Source organism: Miscanthus floridulus, unplaced genomic scaffold (assembly GCF_019320115.1).
Source record: "Miscanthus floridulus cultivar M001 unplaced genomic scaffold, ASM1932011v1 fs_753_3_4, whole genome shotgun sequence".
Classification (NCBI taxonomy): Eukaryota; Viridiplantae; Streptophyta; class Magnoliopsida; order Poales; family Poaceae; genus Miscanthus; species Miscanthus floridulus.
This window is the reverse complement of record NW_027097223.1, coordinates 22,802-38,007: the sequence shown is the minus strand read 5'-3', so window position 1 is coordinate 38,007 and position 15,206 is coordinate 22,802. Positions and strand designations below refer to the sequence as shown.

General features: G+C 45.2%; 1 pseudogene; it reads left to right on the top strand.

Moving 5' to 3' along the window:
* Positions 1–7,211: 7,211 nt before the first annotated feature.
* On the top strand, positions 7,212–8,514 carry LOC136532967 (bisdemethoxycurcumin synthase-like; annotated as a pseudogene).
* Positions 8,515–15,206: the final 6,692 nt, after the last annotated feature.

Sequence of the window (15,206 nt, the reverse complement as noted above, 5' to 3'; positions counted from 1 at the left end):
CAAAGCCTTCCAGTTTTCAGTAGCCGTCGCCAACCTACCAGACAAGTCTTCAATGGTTTTCTGGGCCTACACAAGATCTCTATCAGCTCCACGCCTAATCAACTTAGCAAGCGCAAGTTCCTCTTTAGCATGAGTAATTACCTCCTCAGCCTTGTTGTGACTTGTATGAACAAGAGTCTTCATTTCTTCAATGCCCTCTGAGAGTTTCTGCTTTTCAACCCAGAGAGCTGGACGAAGCAGCAGACAACAAGTCAGCGGAAAGGAAAAGTTTCATTACAAAAAGAAACAAAAATAACTCTCAATACCATTGCACTCCTTCTTCACGGCCTCCAAGTCCTTCACGGCCGCCGAGTTCTTTTGGGCCTCCTGAAGAGCTGCATCCCTCTCCTTCTCGATTTCAACAGCCCGGGCACGAAGAGATTTTTCTTTGTCCTGATGCTTTCGTCGCTTAGCCTCCAGCTCAGTCCGGAGGAGATCAAGATCAGCTTTCAGGGTGCTCACTTCTGAAGACAACTTTTTCTCGTTTTCAGATGAGAAAAAGAAGCCAGTATGGTCATGAGAGAAGGACTGAGCAAAAAGATACAAAGAAAAACAAAGAATAAGGACCAAAGAAAAGCGAACATCCAAAGAAGGAACAATGAAAAAGCTTACCTACAGCTTTTCTCCAAAAGAAGTCGCAAGGGACGACAAGTTTCCCTAGGCAGCAGTTAATTCCGATAGCCGATGAGTGGCATCGAACTGCTGCACCACATCATCGGCAAAAGGAGGACTGCCGGAAGCGAGAGAGGGAGAAGGAGAGGCCGGCCGAGGCGAAGAAGGAATGACCAGAGTGACCTCCCGGGAAGCCGAGGCCAATCCCTCAGAAGGACCCGACGCAATGGTCATGGTCACCTCCGGAGCGGCCAAGTCTGCAGTGGCGCCATCGCCAGAAAGCTTCATAGCCCCCGCAGCCACTTCACCAACAGTACGCTGCGAGTCCTGAGGCTCGGTACTCGGTGGCACGGTGGAGGGCTGAGAAGAAGTCGATGAAGAAGCGAGAGAAGACGAAGGACTGAAAATTGATAAAAGAAATCGCCGATGAGAACAGGAGAACAGAAGCAAAAATGTCCCCGCCACTTGGCGACAGGAGCGGTACAGCCGATACCGGAGCCCCAGAAGAAGCCGGGGCTGGAGCCACAAAAGAACTCGGCAGCAGAGGTGCAGAAGAGCTCGGTACCATGGCTACCAAAGAACTCAACACCAGAGCTTCAGAAGAAGCCAGCGTGGGAGCCTCAGAAGAACTCATACCCGACGTCCGGTTACTTCAAAAAGATCAAGACTAAAAGTCAAGACAAAGAGGACAAATTCAATAGAAGGGAAATATGAAAACAACTCACCGCCGCATGATAAGGGGTACTTCATCATCCTCTTCCCCATTGGTCTCGACCAAGGCCACCAAGGCACCCGCTGAAAAAAGAATAAAAGCACTCGGTTCAAGACAAAAACAAGAAAACAAAGGGACAAAGAGTATAAATATGCTCACCTAAGAGCATGCTAGCTACAACTGGAGTACCTGGAGGAGTACTTGGCTTGCGAGACTTCTTGGAAGCAGGTAGGCCAGATGAAGACCCATCCGTTCGCCCCCTCTTCGAGACACTACGGGGACCATGGCGGACTAGACGAGGAACATATTCTTCATATTCATCAATAAATCCAGAAGAAACTCCAGGAAATGCTGTGGAGATTGGGGACTTACTGGTTGCAGAAGCTACGGCAAGTTCCTTCCCAGTTTTCACCACGACAGGGGGAACAGCAAGAGAAGGGATCGGGTCAACAAAGTTGCGCCCAAATTCCTATGAAAAAGAATAAGACAACAAGAGAAGGAAAAGTTAAACAAAGAAAGATACAGCAAGAATACATAAAGTACCCGAACGAGGAGAAAACAACTTATAGCTGGAGGCGGGTTGTTGGCAGAGAACTCGGAGACGGTAGGTGGGACAACGCTTGCTCCTTTTAGCATTTCTGGAGACGCTCGAGTACCTCCTCATCGGTCAGCTCAAGAGTTGGGACCATGCGTGAAGGATCCTCAGCCCCCGAGTACTCGAAGCCAAGGTGCTCTCGCTCCTTCAAAGGCTGAACTCGGCGACGAAGAAAACTCAAAACAATGCCGAAGTCGGTTAAACCCTGCTGTTTCAGCATACTAATCCTATCAAGGAATGGCTGGATTGCCTGAACCTCAGCAGACGAAACAGGATTCTTATCCCAGCGGTCATTAACCACGGGACCAGATCCAGAGTGGACAGCAAGAGAAGGGATTAGATTGGCGGCATAAAACCAGTCGACACGCCAATCTCTTACAGAATCAACCAGGTCATAGTCAAAGAACTTGCTCTTAAGACCCTGGCGAAATTGAATCCCACAACCACCAAGAACGCTGGTTTCTTCACAGCGGGGTTGGGGTTTCAGACGAAAGAAGTAACGAAACAGAGAAAGAGAAGGGGGAATTCCAAGGAAAGCCTCGCAAAGATGAACAAAGACAAAAAGGTGAAGGACTGCATTAGGAGCAAGATGGTTCAAGCAAATCCCAAAATAGCTGAGAAACTGATGAAGAAAAGCAGAGGCATGAAGGTAGAGTCCAGCACGAATGAAAGAGACAAAAAGGACAATCTCACCAGGACCTGGGGCAGGGACCCGATGCTCGCCTGGAACTCTCCATTCAACAATGGCCTTGCTCTGGATCAAACCATCGCTGACAAGCTCACAGAGCTGCTCCTCGGTGGTCATCGGAGTCGGCCAAGACTTCTGGGCGGCCCTCATGGCAACAAACTCCTGATTTTCAATCACGGAGAGTGAAGATTCCTCGTCCACGAAGGAAGATTGGGACTTGCTTGTGGTTTTCTTCTTACCCATATACTAACGAAGGAAAAAAGCGACTAGGGGGAGAGAAAGCTTAGACAGCAGCGCTAAAGACGGTGGCGGCAATGGCGACGGCGGATGACTGAAAACTAGGGTTTGAAGGCCAGAGAAAAGCAGTAAAGAAAAAGAAGATAAAGAGTCTTTAAATAGATTTTACAGCGTTAAAAATGGCCCACCAGTCCTGTTAAAGCACTGTGTGAAAACACAACGGTCCATTTACCGATACGGCTAAAATGACGGAGGGCACAAATCCACACAACGGTACAATTCAACGGGCGGATTTCAGACTTATCCATCCAGCACTACTGCGCAACTATCAGATAACTGCAAGAGCAGCCCATCAACAAAGAAGAAAAGAAAGGCAACTTCACAAGGAACGTAAGAACTCGGGAATATCATGAGCAACCAGAACTACAGCAGAAAAGTAAATAACAACTCAGAAGACAAAGATTCTTTCCATTACAAGCGACTTCAAAAATAGAAGATTATAAAATCTTACAAGACCCAACATACTCGGTACCACGAAAAGCAAAGTAGCAAAGAAGAACACGGACACGGCTGGGCTCTGGAACGACTACGTGCCCCAAATTGCTACTCGAAAGGACAAACCGCCATCGGCTACACTGTTTTCTTCAAAGGACGGACGCAATGCATCCAAGGCGGAAATCAGCAGCATGGCAGGACAACATGGAGCAGAGAAGGCCGACAGGCATCTGTCTACCCAAGACCGATGTGATGCTGGATATGGTGTTGATCTGCACCGGACAGTCTCAAGACAGGCGACGAGGATCAACCCAGAATTGCCAGATGAAGGAACGAAGTCCACATCACAAGACTTCCTCCAACTACCGCCACGTACATCCTGGTACATTACTGCCGCGGGATTAGCCTACCTCTAATCCCTATCACAAGACTTCCTCCAACTACAACAAGACACACAGGAACTACGAAACACGTCCAGGGGCTGCTCTACTTCACAAACTACCATATTAGTGATCACAAAGGTTTCAACAGAATGTTCAATGGATGAAAGCAAGCACTCCGGGAGGGTATTTATAGATCAAAGGAGCGGTGCACATGGACTAGGAGTACCAACAAAATAAGGCTAACAAAGGACACAGTGAAAAGACGGGACTCAATAATGGAGGACTCAGGCGAGATGAAACAGTACTCAAAGACGGGCATATTCGGAAGAATATACCGACACAGTACAACCCGTGAACTAAAGGCTCTCAAACTCAACCACCACCATACAACTACATCTAACAACAGCAGACTACCAGAGAATATACCAAAATCCTGCTTCCGAGTCCTTCCTGAACAAAACAACCCGGATATATGCCCGGGGGCTGCAAAAGAAGAGGTATACGGTTCTATCGAACAACTCAGATTCAAGACCCTCCAACTTTTTGTTCCAAATAGCAAGAGGCTCGGGGGCTACACTCAATGAGTGCACTTTTTTCTTCAAAAAAGCGCACACCACTCAGAACGTATCTTCAAGACAGACGGCGTCAGGACCACAAGACAAAAAGAACCCAAACACAGCATCAGAGCTCCTTTTCAACAAGGAAGTCGGGGAGCCTTTCAACGAAGAATCAGGAAGATTTTAAGAAAAGACCCTCAAGCTCCTTGTGCCAAACAGCAAGAGGCTCAGGGGCTACATCCAAATGGGAGTACTTTTTTTCTCCAAAAAAGTACAAAAAAGTACACACCACACAAAGATCTCACAAAGCGCTACACGGTTTCGCTCAAGGAAGCACTCGGACGACGCTTGTTCCTGCTCAACGAGACTTGAAGGAACAAGATGAGGCTTTCGGAACTCAACCATGAAGTGCTCGGGGGCTTGTCGGTACGGGACCCACAGGATACCCCGCAAGGAAGGAAGAAGACCTAGTCCAATTAGGATTCTCCTCCTGTAATCTTAGTAGTAGTATTACTCTTTAATCCTACTAGGAACCCTCATTGTAAACCGACTAGGATTCTGGCCTCCTGACTATATAAAGGAGGGCAGGCCACCTTGGATCGAGAGTTGAACAGAGCAATTGTACGACACAACACTTCATAATCAATCCAACGCAAAGGCTAATACCGACTGGACGTAGGGTTGTTACTCGATCTGCGATCGAGGGCCTGAACCAGGATAAATCGACTGTCTCTTGCGTTAACCATCGAGTTTAGCATACGCCGAAGCCCGAACATACTGCCCCGGGTACCCCCGTGGCAGGCTATCGGTGGTAAAACTTCAACAGTGAGCGCGCTCGATCCGGGCCGGAGAGAGAGGAGGGGAGGACGCCGGAGGAGGAGGAGGAGGAGGGAGAGGGGAGCTGGGAGGGGAGGGAGGGGCACGCGGCATGTGGGGGTGACGGAGGGCGCGGTGTGTGGGGTGGCCGAGGGGGCGATGTGCGGCTTTTATTTCTAGGAATTTTTTTGCCGAGTGTTGTAGATCTGGCACTCGGCAATGGTTTTTTTAATTTTTTTTCTTCTTTTTTTCAAAAAAAAGATTTTATATTTCTTTGCCGAGTGTTGTAGATCTAGCACTCGGCAAAGATTTTTTTTTCTTCTCCTTCTTTTCCAGAAAAATATATTTTATATTTCTTTGCCGAGTGTCGTAGATCTAGCACTCGGCAAAGATTTTTTTTATTTTTTTTCTTCTCCTTCTTTTCTAGAAAAATATATTATTTCTTGGCCGAGTGTTTTTTTGACACTCGGCAAACCTGCTCTTTGCCGAGTGTTTTTTTTACACTCGGCAAACCCCTTATTTTGCCGAGTGTTTTTAGCGCAGCACTCGGCAAATCACTTATTTGCCGAGTGTCCGAGGGAATACACTCGGCAAACATTAAAACACTCGGCAAAGAGCAGGATTCCGGTAGTGAAGCCCACCAAGAAATGGGTCGTGGCAACCGAGTGAAGAAGCCCGTAACCTCTTGGACCATATATGGTAGGGGAAACCCATAATACACTAATGACTATGCTTACACCATAGCTGATGATAGAAAGAACCTAGGCATACTTAGGTTGATCGACAGCATACCTGATGATAGAAAGAACCAAGCACAGCTTGATCACTACTGAAAAATATTCCCATGTATATATCTAAAATACGGAGGGTTAAGATTTAGAGAAGCTATGGCGAGAGAACACAGTTTAGGGTGGTGATTTATGTAGATCTAGTTTAATTTTTAACAACACACACACATACCACATCTCCAATTAAGCTATGCCGATAATCGTCATATCCAAATAAATAAGAGCTGTCTCCATGTATGCACAAAGACAAATGAATGAAAATGATAAAGTGCTAGAGCCTCCTCTGCCACTAGCAAAGTTATCCGGCCTCATCGTGCGGATCCCATAGTGATGTCTCGAAGTGTTCAGCTTTGTCAATCACGAACAAAATAATTTTGGCCTCGTTGGCCGTGAAAAAGAAACATCCCAGCTTCATCGGTCAGGGAAGGAAGGAGACTTCATATAGTTCACCAACCATAATGTTGCAGAAAGGTTGTGTGGTAAGTGTGAGGCTTGTGTTCATATGATCCATAGGAGATTTCTCCTTGAGAGTTTCTAAGATTTTCGGCATGACACTGAGTGATGTGTCAGTTTATTTTTATATTGACACTGGCGTGAACTCGGAGGCTAGCCTTACCAAAACTGCACGATTTAGAATTATTTATTTACGTATGCTCAGCCCAAACAAATGTCTGGCCTACTCAGCGCGTCTCATTGATGGGTGATTATTGAATACAAACATTATGTAAAAGTTGTACATCTCTAAGAGATCCACAGCTTTGAAGTTGACAATTTTTTCATATCAAATCATTTAAATCCTGCAACCATCCGTTTCCTTGTCAGCTGGAACCATCCGTTTCCTCGTGGTGTTTGGCTATATAAAGGCAGGAAACCCTGTGCTGGACAAACTTACAGAGTTCACCTGAGAGCTATCTGCTGTACTACCAGTTGCCCTTCATGTCAAACGCCACTTCTCTAGTGCTATCATGGCGCTTTCTGATGCCCACCACCTCCTCCTCTCCCAACACGGCTAGGCAGTGGAGCTTTGGCCGCGGCAATATTCGACTCTCGACACCACAACGGTGATCCCGTCCCGCCATTTTGATGCTCCAGGCCGCTGCATTAACAGGTTTAATTTGGAGCAAAATTTATTGAATGAAAATGCATGTTGAGAAATGGGTTCTAAATAGTATTTAGCTACGACTCTCTTATTCCTTAAGTTGTCTAGCTGGAGATTATATATTGTTTCGTGTGCATGCATTCATTCTACGTTTCACATATCAATTGCTGTGTTGCTATTGGCTCTCAGCATGCGCTGCTCATCAACCCAGGCGCCAATCCCTCTGCCTATTGCCACCGTTGACGCCAAGGGTCGGCAGGCGCATGGTGCAGCCGTGCTCGCCATTGGCACGGCTAACCCAACTAGCTGCGTGCCACAGGAAGAGTATGCCGATTGGTACTTCCGCGTCACCAAATCCGAGCACCTCAGCAAGCTCAAGGCGAAGATGGAGAGGATATGTGAGAGCTTGATGGGTGCTGGTTTCCTTTTAGTTACCCTGCTTCGATCTCCTTGTGGCTTCTCTCTTGGGATAAAAACTAAATTGTCAAAATGTTGGCTGAGTTTTATGGTTGTACATGCATGTGTAGGTCAAAGATCTGGAATAAAAAAACGCTACTTCCACGACATGGAGGACACATTGCTCAAACACCCAGAATTGGTGGACCGCGCGGCGCGCGCTGCCGTCGCTGGACGCCCGGCAGAGCATACTGGCCTCCACCGTGCCAGAGCTCGCCGCAGCCACGGCTGCGCGGGCCATTGCAGAGTGGGGCCGCCCAGCTGCCGACATCACCCACCTGGTCTTCTCGACTAGCTCAGGCGCGCACATGCCGGGCGCTGACCTCCGGCTTGCGTCACTCCTGGGTCTCCGCCCAACGGTGCAACGTACGATGATGTACATGAATGGCTGCTCTGCGGCCTCCGCCGCGCTCCGTGTCGCCAAGGACATTGCTGAGAACAACCATGGCGCCCGCGTGGTGGTGGCTGCTGCCCATCACACGCTCATCAACTTCCGCGCGCCGCATGAGGACCATCCCGAGACCGGTGGGCATGCTAGTGGCCACCAGATGTCAGGCGTTGAGCACCCGCTCTTCGCGATGGTGTCCGCTTCCCAGACTGTGGTGCCCAACAGCGAGGACGCCGCAGCGGGGAAACTCACCGAAGACGGCCTCGTGTTCTGCCCATCCCGTAAGATGCCGGCACTGCTGCGGCAGCATGTAGAACAGTGCCTGGTCGACGCCGTCATCGGCACGCTCGGATCAGGTGGTAGTTCGAACTCGAATGACCTCTTCTGGGCGGTGCACCCCGGTGGGACAGCTATCCTTGACAGCGTTGAAGCGGCGCTGGCGCTGGCGCCAGGGAAGCTGGAGGCGAGTAGGCACGTGTTGAGCGAGTACGGCAACTTGGCGGGCGCCTCTGTGATCTTCGTGCTGGATGAGCTCCGGCGCCAGCATGACGAGCTGGAACTGGCAGGTGGCATTGGGGTCATGCTAGGGCTTGGTCCAGGGATCACCGTTGAGACAATGGTGCTCCGAGCTGCAAGTGGTTTATTTTAACAAAAAGTGTTAGCTTGAACGAAACCGCAGCATAGGAAATTGGTTTGAAAGGAATTCATGGAAACAATACATAGAGAAGAGCATGGAGGCAATGGGTGTCTACTTGTGTCACTCTTCTCTCTCTCCCTCTCTTTTCTTTTTTTTTTGAAAAAGACACTCAAGAGAGTGCCTCATATATCATATATATATATCAAGGAAAACAACAGCTTTACCAAAGGGCAAACATGAAATGACTTCTAAAAAATAAGAGTGCATTGAAGATCCAAACAGTCATCTTCTTCCTTTGATTGTCCATTGCCTGTCGAAGATTGAAAAACATTGTGACGAGAAAAAAACGACACTGATGTGGTTTTCAGGAAATCATAAAAATGGGCTGAAAAATAGGGAAAAAGATTATACCGGGGGAGATAACCCCACCGGACAGCCACTCAATCACGCGTCGCAAGTGTCAAGCCACGCGATTTTTCACGCGAAAAATGCGCGCTTCACGGCCATCTGCGCTCAAACCCCAGACCTCTTGCTTCGCGTCTTCGGCCCCTAACCACTCCACCTGTGAGATGCTTGTGTCCAAATGAGATATTCGTCCTAGCCATTTTATGTTCATCTGATTTTGAAATGAGTATTTGGGACCCTAAACGATTTCAAATGAAAAAGTTGTCAACTACAAAGTTTTATAACTCTTCAAGATCTACAACTTTGGTTCTAGTCATTTATTCATCCGATGTCATTTGAAGAATCTAAATTTCAACTGTGAGAAAATTCTATAGTAATTTTTGTTGGATAAATGATTTCAAATTTAAAAGTTGTCAACTGCAAAGTGGCACAGCTTTTCGAGATGTACAACTTTTGTTTTGGGTGTTTCTCCATCCAAGGTCGTTTGAAAAATTTGAATTTTAAATTTGAGAAATCAAACGTAATTTTCGTTAGATAAATGGTTTCAAATAAAAAAGTTGTCAACTACAAAGTTGCATAACTTTTCGAGATGTATAACTTTTGTTTTGGTTGCTTCTCCATCCAAGATTCTCAAATGCCACTGCACATTTACTTATGACTATGGAACATATGCCTTTAGTTGGTATTCACTTCTATGAAATCTTGCGAATCAAATAGAGTGACATCATAACGACTTCAAATATGAAACTTGTAAACTACAAACTTGCATAACTTTTCAATATCTACAACTTTTGTTTTGGTCACTTCTCTATCCGAGGTTTTTAACTACAACTGCACACTCACTTATGACTCTGGAGAATATGGACTCCTTTGGTATTAACTCTACAAACTCTTGTGGTGTATATTTGGACATCCAACGATCTTAAATAAAAAATGTTTGAACTACAATGTTGTAGATCTTGTCGAGTTCTACAATATTGATATAAAGTTTGTCTTCAACGGACATCATATAAGAAAGTCATGAAACTTTTCTTGTACTATATCACGACAGTGATGACCCAATATCAGTGTCGTTTCTTGGCTAAAATCGACAGTGATAGCATCAGTGTAATCTGGATGTAAATATAGACTCACGTTTTGCCGGGTGGTGCAATTACGAAACCGTAAATAAATACACTATAATCAGACTAGGATAACGAGCACCGTCAGGCAACTTGCTCCACTCTAGGCAAGCGAAACAGGAAATTGGTCTTGCGAGTCCTCTGGTCTTCTCTTGCGGCCCAGTCGGTCGTCGATCTAGCTTCTGGCCCATAACCTTGATTTGGCCCAATCCAGCGCTGGTATTGGCAGCAGTAGTGTGTCTTCAGCAGGTAATATCGTGAGAAGCGAGGTTTTATTTCACGGTCGTGTTTGTGAGCCAGTTGTGTCTCGTTGTTGTATTCCTAGATTGTGAATAGTCCATTTATTATCTTGGCCTTACTTGACGGTCTGCTCTCTCTTCTCCTTATTAATATATGCCGGCAAGTATATAATGAAGCATTTTTTAGGTCTGAACTCTCCGGATCCAAATAGTGCTCCGATCATATTGTAGTTAGTACTCCCATGGAGTCAGGATCTAGACACAGAACGGCAAACTAGGATGGGAATCAACAAGCCCCCCAGCAAGGAGGCAACAAAAAATTAGTAAATGAAGAAGGAGCCTGATTAACGTAGTGAGAGCATCCTGTATCAGCACTGTTTATGCCAAGGGAATCAGCAACCCTATGGGAAAATCGGCAGCTGCTTGCAGGTCCATCCACGGTGGATAAAAAAATCAAAATCAAATTCATCTCACAGAAGACTAAGAAAGCAGATATGGTGAATCGATTAATCATCTGCAAGACTAAATGAACATGGCGCAATTTCACTCACAAATTGACGATTAGGCAAAGGTAAAAAGCTAACAGGTGATTGACCACATGAGGGACGTGCAATTTAAGAGAGTTCCGCTGCAATACACGATGTATCCTTCTAGAATTATATATATAGGTGTACGCCTCTACAAATTTTAAACGACATTTAGATCTACAGTATTCACATAAAGTTAATCGATTTATGAGCTCATACGAAAAGAACTACAATTTATCATATGTGTTACATAGAAAAGTGGCATCTCATCCTTTCTTTGACATGTGAAATGCAATATACAACTAAAAATAATTTCAAGAGATAAAGGTATGGCTTTTTTATCGCATCGTCTCTATAAAATTATTTGGGAGCATAAAGGCCAGCATCACTCCCGCCACTGGAAACCCCAAAGGCCTCCTAAAGAAACACACATGTTTGGTACCTCATCGTCCATAGAGGAATCTGCAAGCGTACGAATATTGTTGTTGCTTTCATCCATGAGTATTCCATTATTTTATCGAATTCGCAGGGAACGTGTGTGTTTATCTAAGGCTGTAGCTACGTCCAAACACAACAAGATAACCTGCGTGATATAAGAGGCTAACCGAAAGAACCTGCATGAGCCAACTGACTGGCCACCAATCTGATTTGCTGTTAGCACGATTGACCGTATTGATTCGGCCATATCTCGTTGATCATGTAAGAGGCGGCAGCTGTAAAGAACCTGGGTGAGCGTTATCAGATCAGTACTTATAGCACGATAGTAAAATGTCAGCCGGGGAGATGCAACCCTGACAATACAACAGAAGTTCCTACAATCAATATGATGAGTAATATACGCTTGAGTCTTATTCCACTAATCGCCCAGGCGAAGACTCTCACTCCACCTTGCTGGGGGTCATTTTCCGAACATTTTTATAATTAAATTATTCGGAGATACAAATGTTGTTAATACTTTCTACATATCTAGTTAAACTTAGGAATGTTTGATCAGCATGAGTCCCATAACGACTCTTTCATGAGACCGAGGAAGTAGGTCAGATACAGAATTATTAGTACAAGTTGTCACCATATCCGGTGGTTAGACATGGTTGGCTGTATGCGGAGCCATCCTGCAAAGAGTTGTTCCCTCATGTGCTCAACTGCTCATATATATACGTTGGCCATGTGCCTGTACTACTCACTATTGAGAGCAAGTACTGCTGCCTACAGCAGGGAGTTAAAGATGCCTGCGGTGCTGAGGATCACTAATTATGTACATGCACTACAGGAAACGTGTGTGATGTAAGAGGCTAGCTGCAAGAACCAGCGTGAGCCAATTGACCAGAGCCACCAATCCAATTTCTTGTTAGCACAATTGACCAAGTAGTGATTCCGCCATATCTCGTTGATCATGTAAGAGGCTAGCCGCAAGAACCTGTTTGAGGGTTATCAGAGCATTATTTATGGCACGATGATAAAATGTCAGCCGGGGTGATGCAACCCTAGACAATACAATAGAAGTTCCTACAATCAAATTGATAAGTAATATACGCTTGAGTCTTGTTCCACTAATCGCCCATCCAACTCTATTGATGCAAAAAACTTATCAGAGCATTATTTATTGGCTTATTGCACAGTATAATTAATAACAAAATGTCAGGGCTGCAGTATCAGGCTTGGTTGACTCTGTGTCCGTTGTGAATTGGCTTCTTCAATGAACTAGACTTGTGGCTAACAATACACAACTTCAAGTTGGCACTATCAAATTGTAAAGCAAGCATCATGGTTCGGTGTGCATTAGGTGTAGAGTTGGATGCACAATGTCAAAGTCGTCAAGGGAAACATAAGGTTCTTATTTCTCGCAATCTGATGGAAGAAGCACCGCACTGCATTTTGTAAGCGAAAAGGACGTAGATGGTTTTAATTGGGATCTGAAATTATATTGATACCAAGTGACCGTCAAGTCCGGTGGTCTGAGAGTTGAATGTCTGGTAGTTGTAGGTTCAGCTCTCTTGACGTAAATACAGACTCACATCTGCCGGGTGGTGCAATTACGAAACGGTAAATAAATACACTGTAAACAGACTTGGATAACGAGCACCGTCAGGCAACTTGCTCCACTCTAGGCCTGCGAAACAGGAAATTGGTCTTGCGAGTCCTCTGGTCCTCTCTCGCGGCCCAGTAGCTCGTCGATCTAGCTTCTGGCCCATAACCTTGACTTGGCCTAACCCAGCGCTGGTATTGGCAGCAGTTGTCGTGTCTTCAGCAGGTAATATCGTGAGAAGCGAGGTTTTATTTCACGGTCGTGTTTGGGAGCCAGTTGTGTCTCATTGTTGTATTCCTAGATTGTGAATAGTCCATTTATTATCTTGGCCTTCCTTGACGGTCTGCCCTCTCTTCTCCTTATTAATATAAGCCGGCAAGTATATAATGAAGCATTTTTTAGGTCCGAACTCTCCACATCCAAATAGTGCTCCAATCATATTGTAGTTAGTACTCCCATGGAGTCAGGATCTAGACACAGAACGGCAAACTAGGATGGGAATCAACTAGCCACCCAGCAAGGAGGCAACAAAAAATTAGTAAATGAAGAACGAGCCTGATTAACGTAGTGAGAGCATCCTGTATCAGCAATGTTTATGCCAAGGGAATCAGCAACCCTATGGGAAAAATCGGCAGCTGCTTGCAGGTCCATCCATGGTCGATAAAAAAATAAAAATCAAATTCATCTCACAGAAGACTAAGAAAGCAGATATGGTGAATCGATTAATCATCTGCAAGACAAAATGAACATGGCACAATTTCACTCACAAATTGAGGATTAGGCAAAGGTAAAAAGCTAACAGGTGATTGACCACATGAGGGACGTGCAATTCAAGAAAGTTCCGCTGCAATACACGGTGTATCCTTCTAGAATTATATATATAGGTGTACGCCTCTACAAATTTGAAATGACATTTAGATCTAAAGTATTCACATAAAGTTAATCGATTTATGAGCTCATATGAAAAGAACTACAATTTATCATACGTGTTACATAGAAAAGTGGCATCTGATCCTTTCTTTGACGTGTGAAATGCAATATACAACTAAAAATAATTTCAAGAGACAAAGGTATGGCTTTTTTATCGCACCGTCTCTATAAAATTATTTGGGAGCAAAAAGGCCAGCACCACTCCCGCCGCAGGCAACCCCAAAGGCCTCCTAAAGAAACACACATGTTTGGTACCTTAACCTCCATAGAGGAATCTGCAAGTGTACGAATATTATTGTTGCTTTCATCCGGGGGTATTCCATTATTTTATCGAATTCGCAGGGGACGTGTGTGTTTATCTTAGGCTGTAGCTACGTCCAAACACAACAAGATAACCTGCGTGATATAAGAGGCTAACCGAAAGAACCTGCATGAGCCAACTGACTGGCCACCAATCTCATTTGTTGTTAGCACAATTGACCGTATTGATTTGGCCATATCTCGTTGATCATGTAAGAGGCTAGCAGCCGTAAAGAACATGCGTGAGCGTTATCAGATCATTACTTATAGCACGATAATAAAATGTCAGCCCGGGAGATGCAACCCTGACAATGCAACAGAAGTTCCTACAATCAAATTGATGAGTAATATACGCTTGAGTCTTGTTCCACTAATCGCCCATCCAACTCTATTGACGCAAAAACCTTATCAGAGCATTATTTATTGCATGGTAATAATAAAATGTCAGGGCTGCAGCATCAGGCTTGCTTGACATTGTGTCCATTGTCAAGTGGCCTCTTCATTGAACTAGAATTGTGGGTAACAATACACAGATTCAACTTGGCACTATCAAATTGTAAAGCAAGCCTCATGGTTCGGTGTGTATTAGGTGTAGAGTTGGATGCACAAGGTCAAAGTCATCGAGGGAAACATAAGGTTCTTATTTCTGGCAATCTTATGGAAGAAGCACTGCACTGCATTTTGTAAGCGAAAAGGACGTAGATGGTTTTAATTGGGATATGAAATTATATTGATACCAAGTGGCTGTCAAGTCCGGTGGTCTGAGAGTCGAATGTCTGGTAGTGGTAGGTTCAGCCCTCTGGACGTAAATACAGACTCACGTCTGCCGGGTGGTGCAATTACGAAACGGTAAATAAATACACTATAATCAGACTTGGATAACGAGCACCGTCAGGCAACTTGCTCCACTCTGGGCCTGTGAAACAGGAAATTGGTCTTGCGAGTCCTCTGGTCTTCTCTTGCAGCCCAGTTGCTCGTCAATCTAGCTTCTAGCCCATAACCTTGACTTGGCCCAACCCAGCGCTGGTATTGCCAGCAGTAGTCGTGTCTTCAGCAGGTAATATCGTGAGAAGCGAGGTTTTATTTCATGTTCCTGTTTGGGAGCCAGTTGTGTCTCATTGTTGTATTCCTAGATTGTGAATAGTCCATTTATTAT